This window comes from Anopheles coustani, chromosome X, assembly GCF_943734705.1.
Source record: "Anopheles coustani chromosome X, idAnoCousDA_361_x.2, whole genome shotgun sequence".
NCBI lineage: Eukaryota > Metazoa > Arthropoda > Insecta > Diptera > Culicidae > Anopheles > Anopheles coustani.
Window position 1 is genome coordinate 5,674,607 of NC_071290.1, and position 11,177 is coordinate 5,685,783.

Genomic DNA, 11,177 nt, shown 5'->3' on the forward strand with positions numbered 1-11,177 from the left:
GTTGGAAACATTCACCATCATTTGCTTGTCATAGTTTAGTGAACATTTGAGGTTTAATGTTGTTAAAAGGAAAGAACTAAACAAGTTACCTGGTTCATTTAAAAGGTAACTACTTTCATCACTTTCTCCGACGCTAAGCAATGATGACTAGCCGCTTCCCGAAGGATTAACCTATCGTTTTCTTGACGCTCAAAAAGTTTCAAGTCTTTCTCTTCCACTCACCAAAGCTGACTGTTCACGGTGTACCCTTCCGCATCGTAGTGTTCAATTAAAGTTCCACATAAAATCTTGGAAGAAGAAATCAAAGATCTCTTTTTACTCAACAAGGTTCCGTTTAGAGCTCCTCTCTCTCTCTCTCTCTCTCTCTCTCTCTCTCTCTCTCTATCTATCTCTCTTCCCTCCGCAAGCATCTCGGATGAACTTTAAATAAACTAAATAAAAGAAAACGGAATGGAAGCGTTCGAAAAACCGAGCCCACCGAACCGACCGTTGGCAAACTTTGTGGCCTCAAAACTTCGCTCGAAACTCCAAATGCACCGGGGGCCATATGTAACAACATGCACAACCAACACCATCGCTTTCCTCAAGTTTTTCTGCTCCTCACCGGTGAGGGGGGGGGGCGGTTTGGTTTGTTGAAAAGCGGGTTGGATTCATTTGATAATACAACGAAGTGAAGGCGAAAGATTTTCGCCGAAGATACGCCATCGACATGTGAGTGGAAAACGAGAACGAGGAGGGGTGTGGGGGGGGGGGGGGGGGGGGGGTTGAAAAAAGGTATATCGACCCGGGCTGCATTATTTATCTGGGCGCTGAGAAGCGAACCGCTGCGAAAACCTCAAAAGCGAGCGCTCGGGGAAACCGGAATGGCCTTCGGCGAACCGGGCTTCGATCATATTTAGTAACTTAATTACAAACTTTGCTTGCCTGCCTGACCGCAGAAAGGGAAGGTATGGGGGGGGGGGAGGGTGCGGCGTTTGACCAACTGCAAAAAGGGCATAAGATTGGAGCAGATGAAAAATCGGGCAGAACCGAAATGTATTCCCTTTTTTGCGAATGCAGCTGTTCGTGTGTCGTGGCAGGCGAAAGGCACCAGGCGCCTCCATCAAACCGCACGATTGATTAATAATTGCTACTAGCGGCTTTAGTTTATTCAGGTGATATTTTCCGACACCTTTGGCAGCTTTTCATTCCAGGTAATTAAATATTGAAACGGCTTTCACTTGTGACAAGACAAACCTTTTTTTTAACACGAAGTACATCCATTTTGAGAGACAATTTATCCATCTAGCGCTATTCCAAAGCGAGCGTTGTTTTTGTTTTATTTCATACTTACTAGTGCTTTTGAAATATATGACAATGTTTTAAAACTGTTTTGTTTACTACATTTTTGATTTTGTTTATGTATTTTCTATCTCTACTACTATTTTTATGTGTTGAAATGTGTTGAATAATTATGTAATGTTGTTAATTTTCCAACAACCCCTTAAAATTACACTCATAGCTACTTTTTCGATTGTTCTTTTTATCTTGAGCATACTTAACCGATGGAGTGTTCACACATCACATACAGTTTTTTCAATTAATTTAATTAAATTTCCAACCTCTCGTTGAGTGGAAATGAAAGAAAGTATTCAGAACAAAACTTGAGCTGCGCTTACCAGAATTTCAGCCATTGTATTGCCCGGCGTACCACCACTTATTCCATGGCAAAAAAAAAATCATGTCCATCCCGCACATGACGCGAGGTAAAATGATCCATGCAGTTCTGGAAGTCATTAAAATATTCCCTGAAATGAAATTACCTCCACCTTCGTTTTGTGTTCGAGCGTCAAACGGGGCTTTGGCTGAAACGATCGTGTTTGCGCTCGCTGATGATGTCGATGCTTTCAACAACGGCCTTTACACACACACACACATACACACACGCCGTGGTTGATTTTTCGAAAACGTTTTCCAACCCTTTCGATGGGAGATCGTGTTCGATGGAAGTGGGTTTTATTTATTTATTTTGTTTTTTTTTTTTGTGAACGATGGCATCGTTTTTCCACCAGCACCACCAAGCATGGAACGCCGATGCCCGGTGCATCAATTTTCCGACAGTTTCTGCTCACTAACGGAATGCATAAAAATAGCGCTGCAACACACTGAGCGCTTTCATTCATCATTAAAACGAACACATTTTACGTATCAATTGCAGCGGAGTATCGAGGGCTTTATGGAAACAGCGAAACAAAAGCGAAACTAGCTTCCAGTGAAAATCGCTTGCACTGTGAACCAATTGTTCCAAAAGCTTGTTTAATCCTTGCTCCAGCCCGGTTGTCGAATATTTGTAAGAAAAATATTTCGTTTCAGAAATTCTAAGCCCAGTGGAAAATGTTATTTTTTGCTTAAAGTTTTAGTTTTGAAACTGATGACAAAAAAAAAACCCTCTGGTGAATAAAATAACGCGCACCGAAAGGGTTTTTGAAAAATATCTTCCCATCGGAGCGGACGGTTTCGTTGCGCGGTCTTGCGTGAAACATTCAATCATCAAAACCGTTACCGTATCATGGTTCCAACGCAGGGTCGTCCTGATTTAGATTTCCGATGGAAAAGGGGGGTTTTCCGGGTCGTCCACGAACGGACGTTGCATCAATTCGCGAACGGAATGCAACACGCACTGCACCAGAGGGGTACGAAAATGGGGAAAATTTTGGGGTTCGGGAAATGGAAGGAAAAACGAGCCGAAAAGGTCTCACCGGCAAACGACAAGACCCGGAGCTTGCTATGTAACAGGACGATGGACAGAACCGCAAACATTCCAACATTACGACGAGTCAATTTGTCCGGATGTCAATCACTGCGCAATGAATGAGATTTCATAAAGCAACGCGAGCGGCGCTGGCTGGCTGGCGAGTGAAAAGTGGGAAATGGAAAGTGAATGTCACACACGCGGGGCGGTGTGTAAATAAAACTCCTCCAAGCAAGCGAAAAACAAAGCACTCGGTATGGGATGCTGTTACGATCACGCACTGGCACGATGTCGATGGACCGGTTCCGTTTCGTTCTGCACCACTGTTTTTCCACTCTCTTCCAACGCACGCACACGCACACGCGAAACCGTATTTTCCCGGACTCGACCCGGGCTTCATTCAATTACCAAACGTGAGGACGCTTCGGGCAAACAACTTCCGACGCACCCCGTTTCCTTACCAGCGACATTTTACAACCTCTCGCCCCATTCGATCGTTTTCACCCGAAAAAATAAAAAAAACACACACCCTTCCCCCGGGATAGGAAAAATCGTCCTGTCACCCGCCGACAGTAGGATAGATAATTTTCGCAACCCCACCCCCCGCAGGTGGCCCAAGGCTGCCAGTTCTCACCAGTCATCCAGCGGACTAAAGCTTATTTTCAGTTCATGCACGCCATCGTAATGAACTCCTTTCGCAACCGAGTGAGCCACTTTTTAAGCGAACCGTCTTTTCTTTTTCTTGCGCAGAGTAAGACGGGGTTAAATGGAGCGTTTGAAGTTGACGAAAGGATATAACAGCTGAAACAAGTTCAATCTCATAAATTCTCAGTTCTTGTTTGACGTCGTAGAAGATGGGAATAAAAACAAAGAACCATGCATGTTTATACATATCATTTGGTTATTCAGGATCCTTGATTTCCCCATATAAGTTGGGTTTCTTTTTTAAATTACATTGTATCAAAAGCCTACGAAAATATCTATCAATATTTATGTGTTTAAACTCTTTTGTTGTTTTTTGTCATTTGTTGTTTTGTAGTTCTAGCTTTGCGGAATTTAATAGAAATGTGCATAAAACTGTTGCAAAGCAGAGTAAATTGGCATTAGATTAGACTGATTAAAACTTGTTGAAAGATTCACCAACAATTGAGAAAGTCATGAGATAACGACACGTCAGCTCTCTAGACACGACTTGTCAAAACCCCATACGAAAAGTAAACAACACATGAAAAATGGGGAAAACATTACCAACCGCGGCGAGAAGTTATCGACGCTGTTGTCTTGTGAGAAGATTCCCTAACCATCGAGGTTATCATGAGATAAAACCACAAACTGTCAACTTTCTCGATACGATCTGTCAAAACTCCATACGAAAAGAAAACAACACGTGAAAAATGGGGAAAACATTACCAACCGCGGCGAGAAGTTATCGACGCTGTTGACTTGTGAGAAGATTCCCTAACCATTGAGGTTATCATGAGATAAAACCACGAACTGTCAACTTTCTCGATACGATCTGTCAAAACCTCATACGAAAAGTAAACAACACATGAAAAATAGAGGAAACTTGTGAACTTACTTAACTTGTGAAAAGATTCTCTAACCATTGAGCTTATCATGAGATTAAACCACGAACTGTCAACTTGCTCAACACGATCTGTCAAAACCCCATAAAAAAGGTTAACAATGCGTGAAACATTTCGAGATCGACACTAGCGACGTTTTGAGAGTCTGCGGATAAGAAACGACGCGGTCTAAGTTCTTGTTTGTACGAGGGTTTGACGTGTCGAATGACAGATGACAGATGGCGTCGTCATTTCATAATAACTTCTAATATGTGGACAATATTGTGGAACAAACCAGGGCACAACAAGCTTCCGAGAATGCATATTTTTGGCAATCACTGCGTTATACTTCTGCAGTGCGCCCTTTTGCCCCGTATTGCTCTATGTCGTTCAGTTTCATCGCTGAACGTTCGCACTTTCGCTTTCGTTGTCGGTCTCGTTAACCTCCTTCTCCGCTCGTACGGAACATTCGTTTACAAACAGCCTCGCACGCCGATATATGCCTTCCTCCGCTGAAGATTGTACATTAGTGTCATCATCCAGCAATCCGTCATCTTCGCATGCCAGCCACTAATAAGGGCCACGGTGTAGATTGCCACTTTAGCGCTGCCCCGCGGAGCGCTCGTTTACGGCAGTCCCGGGCAAAACCCACGGTGAATGTTATTTTGAATTATGTCAACCCTCTTCCCCCTTTGCCCCGGGCCGGGTCGTTTCCACCCCGGCGGTGGGATGGTACGTCTTTTAACGACGGAAGACAAACATGATGGAGCCACCGTTTCAGGACACACGCACACATTCCAAACACACCGCCACGGGGAGACATTGAAATGGGGAAAATATATTTTGCGAAAAAAAAAAACACACTAACCGTAAAACATTAGCAGGCCCTCAGAGGTATATCTTGTATGTCGTAAAAAAGTACACACGCAGCCATTCATTAGCCTAATTATCTTTTCCCTCCGCTCACGACGGGGTTTTCCGGCGAACGGTTTTGTCGCTGCGCACAGAGCCATTTTACTTCTTGTTTTGCTGTTTTTCTTTAAACGCCAAAAATGAAACATTGAGCTCGCTGCGTTGAGGCGATGTTTTTGGTAAACACCACTGCAAACCAAAACCCACACGAGAGGGTGGTGCGGGAAAGAAAAACACTCCGGAAGAGATACAAAAAAAAACACAAAGAAAAAAAACCCAAACCGAAAAGAGAAAGAATAATATGCCGAGGGTAAAAAGCACACTAAACGACGGAAGGAGAAGCAGGGAAACGAAACAAGTAGAAGCTTTTATGCGCCAACATCGCCTCCAATTACCGGATAAATCAGCTTTTTTAATGAGATCCAATAAAGGGAAAAGCGAGCCGGCAAAAAAAAAAAAACAAAATAAAAGAACGCAAGCCATTCCGTGAACGATCCGTTTTGGTCACTGCCATTTGACTAATGACGTCTATTGGCAATTGAAATTTGGGTTTCCGCTCCCACTCCCTCCACGCTGTATTTTGCTGCCCACGTTTGTCGAATCCATTACGCGATTCCGACTGCTTGCGATGGAATAGAGCTCAGTGTCAAATAAAATCCGGTGAGTATCCTCGGCGCAAAAGATAAAAAAGTGTCAGTGTGTCTTTCTGCAAGGAAATAAATTGAACCCATTGTTTATTTATTGAGACGCGTGGCGCACCACAACGTTTCCCCGTCCGTAGCGTTTCACAGGCTGAAAAATCGAACCAAGGTGCGCCGTAAAGCTACGGCTATCCAACCTACTTAGTGTAACGAGAGTGGTGGATTGTGGGATAAACGATATCGATGGCATGGCAGTTGCTCTCGGACCGAAGTGTGCTGGAGGAGCGCCGAGCTACCGAAATGGACGCACTCGATGCCAAGTCAGCCACCGGCGACGTTGTCGTTGATTATAAGCTGTCAGCGTTCGCCGTCAGCAGCTGTTACCGTGCCTGTGGTGCTGATAACCATCTCCCACCTGCGCGCTCGCAAGACGAAGGAAAGCTCGACCGCTCCGCCGCGACGACTTCTGCGGCGATTTCCCAGGCGAGAATCAAACCCACCCACCCACCCACTCACTCACCCAAAGCCCAGAAGCCCAAAGCCAACCCATCCCAACAGCCCCCGACGGGCGGGACTTTTCCCGCAGCGAAAGAGAATAACATGAATAAATCAATTCCATTTCTACGCCGAGGGAATCCTAACGATGTCAATTTTCCTGCCATTTCGCTGCGCTGACAAACATTTCATGACAGATTTTCCCTTCCCGCTTCCCGGGAACTGGGTCGGAATTCCGGACACTGGCGTTGAAGGGTGAGTGCTCCGCTGTCTCGCTCCCTGGAGGGGGGGGGGGTGGATTACACCCGAGCGGAGGGGAAGTTCGCTCATCAGCTCATCAGCGCAGTGGCGCACCATCACATCCAATCGGATGGTTTATTTATTTTCGCCCCGCTTTCGCTCCGGAGACCCTTTTTTTTGCAACAATCCCGAATGGAAGAAAATATCTTCGTAACGAAGGAATGCTGGCATCACTGATCCGGAGTGTAGTTCCCGAACTGTTCCCAAACGCTGGACACCGACACTCGGTTTAGTCGCATAGTTATTGCTGATTCTCGGTTCCAATCGCGCAGCTTCTACTCTGAAAGCTTTTCACTCTTCTACGGAAAAGTAGTTGCTACGAAATAATTTAACGCAGTTTATTTGGTTGAACAATGAAATTGATGATAGTCAGAAAGTAGTGAGGTTATGTATCAAAAATATTCCTTCCAATCGTCTATGAAAGCCAGATAACAAGTAAACATGTCTAGCCTAGATAACACAACCAACTTTGTTGATAAAGAAAAGGGGTTTTAAACGAACTTTGACTTACCAGCAACTGTCAAACACTCATTGCACTTAAGTGAAACCCAACTCAACTTGTCTAAACAGACGAAATAAACAAACAATTTTAGTTGTGCGACTAGTATTTCACTTAACGTAGCCAGGGTAGAAATTGATTTCACAACAATGAAAATCTGTTTGACACTTGCTCAACTGACAGCTTGAGAAGGAGTCAACAGTATTAAACCTTTTAAAATGTTCGTTAAAACGAAATAAACAGTTTCGTTTTATGCGATTTGAGTTCACTCGCAATACTTCACAGCGCCAAATGAGTATTATACCCTTATTAGACGAGGACTTTATCTGTCATATTTTCTCAGAAGTTTTCTGCCAAACGCGATTGACACACAGACCGGTTCCGATTTTCTTTCGACTAGAATTTGTATGTCAAAGTGGCGATTTGTTTACTTTTAGCTCTGTTGTTTGCAACAGATTTTGTTCATTACTCTAGAATGAAAACATGAAAATGATCAAATAACTGCAAAACCCATTTTGCGGAACTTTTCGTTATTACACGAGCGGGCATAATTTTTATGTCAAACGCCCTGCCAGAGCCTACTTTGAAAGTAAAAGATAAAATCCTCGTTGAATAAGGGCATTATTGTTCATTTTGGATATGACTCGCAATACTTCACAGCGCTAAATGAGTATTATACCCTTATTAGACGAGGACTTTATCTGTCATATTTTCCCAGAAGTTTTCTACCAAACGCGATTGACAGATAGATTCCTTCCTTAAAATTCTTTCGACTAGAATTTTTATGTTAATGTGGCGATTTGTTTACTTTTAGCTCTGTTGTTTGCAACGGATTGTGTTCATTTCTCTAGGATGAACAATACGTTAAATGCAAACATGAAAATGATCAAACAACTGCAAAATCCATTTTGTAGAACTTTGCGTTATTACACGAGCGGGCATCATTTTTAAGTAAAAGTAAAAGTCTGAACGAAGATGACAGATAAAATCCTCGTTTAATAAGGGCATTATTGTTCATTTTGAAGATGAAACAATATAACTCATTTAGAATTTGGTATAGTTTGTTTACATTGTTTGTTGATCTGTTCGTGTGATGAGTTCGGAAACTTTCAGCTTTGAAATGAAGGCTAATCAAAGTTTGCACCTTACAGCACAACCGACAAATTTCTACCCACTGTTAAAACTTTTCGAACGCGCACGGTTAATATTTAACGATCAAAATGCAAATCCATTTAGCAGTGGAATGAAAAATACTCCACTTTATTTTTAAGTTTCACCTACTTATCTTCCTTTTCTTTATCAACAACATCATTTGACGGTGCTGTAACTTTGCTCGCCTGCCGGGAAGATGTTTTCCCCCGCCGCTTGCCCCATACCAGCGCCCGTCTTCGGTCACCATAATGGTGGCCACATTTTGCGAGGTCGTAAAATTCATGAGCATCACAATCGGATTACGAATGTTTGCTGATCGAACGTTTTTAAAGGCGCACCGAAGACACCGGAAGCGGAACGGTTTTGGAGTGGTTTTTCCCTGCGCCTTTCCCCCCCCCCCCCCCCCCCCCCCCCGGTATTCCCCGTCATCAGCGGGAAAACGCATAAATCCCCGGGTGCGCGCGCGCCACAAAAACAAGCGACTTGCTTGCTTGAGGGCTGGGCAAGTCTATCGTTTCCAGCTCGCGCGTCACGACAGGTTGTACATAAATTGTGTCTTTTGTGCCGAAACTTTGGCCGCATGGGCGGAGGGTAAGGGCGACGGAAACGCACGTACACATTCACCGGTGCAGAAATTGCTCTACGGAGAGCCCTTCTTCTTGGAAATAAAAAAAACCCAACCCCAATCGCACGTCGACGAAGCGGTTGTCTTCCGAGGCAAGGTTCCGTCCTTGAGCTCGCGTTCTGTCCTTCCTCCTTGGTCGTCCCCCTTCGCCCCAAGCTTCGATACAATCTCAAATTCAATTCCAACCCCCCCCAATCATCAACGCAAATCAAGCGTGTAGAATAATAAAACAGATTTCGGCGACACCAATCATACGCAGTTTTGGCATCGAGTGGCGAACGAGGCCACTTGTGGGCGGCAACGCGGGGGCATATGAGGGAGTGTCAAAACGCCTTCGCACAGCATGACAATTTCCCAAAACCGGATTTTAAACGAACGAAGAAGGAGGAGGGCAAAAGGCATCGGATCTCCTGTGCTTAGCGCCGAACAATGAACGCTTCCTTTCGCACATTATTTAATGGGTATTGACACTGTGTTAAATTTGTTCCGGTAGCGAAGGAAGCGACAACGTTGTGGCAAAGTAATGAAGTAAAAGCAAATTAAAACACTCAAGTGGAACCATTTGGAGCCCTTCCAAACAGCACAACTGGAAGCACATGCACCTCCTTCGGTGCAAAATCCCCCCCCCCCCCCTGGTAAGCTGCTGCATGATTGCAGATGGCAGCAGTGTTGCAGTGCAGTGCTGTCGCTTCGAGCGGGACACGGCAAAGGAAAAATCAGGTCACGGTCGGGAAAACCCGACGGAGAATCGATTTTCCCAGTGCGCGCAACGGGATGGGAATTTACCCCCTTCACCCCACGGTTGACCAATGTTGATCGGGAGATGTCGTTTTCAACCGTTTGCAAAGAGAATACCTGAATGCACTCGGAAGGAATAGAATTAAATAAAATCAGAACAGTAAAAGAGACAACAGCAATATCGAGCAATGTAGAGAATGGAATTGAACAAAATAGAGCAACGCAAAGTGTTAGAAGCAATTGACAATAATTCAAGAAACATGAGTAATTGGAGAAATAGAGTAGGAAGAATTGCGGCGTGTCAAATTAGAGGAGTAAAGCAGAACGAAAAGCCGAAAGAAAACAGAAACAGTTTTTGGAGAAGTGGAAACACATTAACAAGCAAATGTGCGCAATAAAGATGACGAATAAAACCGATTTCTAACGCTTTTAACTTCCAAAAGGCAGGAAAAATGGCCTACATTCAATCAAACCAAACTATCTCCCCAGCAACGAGTGTCTGATTCCACAGCTTAACGGCCAGCTTTCTCTCTCCTACATGGCAGGTCAATAAAGCTATCGGGTCGAAAGACAAATAGGCACGCGCAAAAGTGACGTTTCCAATGACAAGGCGGTTGGAAAAAAAAAAACAGGGAAAACGCGGCGTGCGCAATCGAGCGAAAGTATCGTGACAAATGTGTACGTCTCGGGATCCTTATCTCGTCACTAATGATTACAAGGGGGAGGGGGGGGGGGGAAGAGGGGGAGCGGAAAAGGTCCTACCACCTTTCATCCTTTGGAGAGACGCCCGGCAAGCTGACCTCTGTCCTGTGGAGCGTGGAAAGCGTGGAAATGTATAAATAAAAGCAAGGAAGAAAATGATGATGCAAAATAAATGCCAAAGTCACCCATAAATCTTCCCGGCCGGGATCAAGCGAAAGGGAAGGGAAGGGAAGGGAAGTAAGGGGAACTTTCTCTAAGGAAAACCATTCTTTATGCCGCAAAAATGTGTGTGTGTGTGTGTGTGGGTGTGTCCAGAGCGGGGATAAAAAATCAGAATCGGTCATTCGAAGTCACCCTCGATTTCGGCGCTTGATCTGCTTCGCTATTCATTCACCCTAAATCCTCCCCCGTCCCCTCCTTTCACCAGCCCCCTTTTGTCCCTGTCCTTCCTTGACCTTCCGTTTGCTGGCTGAAGTGTAGCATAATGCGTAATTTTCCCTTTGCGGTGAAGAATGAAAATAAAAACGCACCCATGGAAATCCGTCCTCCCTCAAATCGGGCCGGATTCTGTGTCATCCGCAAGCTTTCGGGGGGGGGATAAAATGGCGGACGCACTAGCTGGTGCTGACCTCCCCCCCCCCCCCCCCCCCCCACTCCTCCCGTACTCTCACGTGTGGAAACTGGGGGCTTTTTCTTTTCAGTCAAAAGAACCGTGGCGGTTTTTTGGGAGAAAAAGCGGCCAGTCCGAGTCGATGATGATTGTGCCCCGGTTTTTTTCCCGTTTTCAGCCCGTATTATTCTAGTCCAGTTGCTGCCG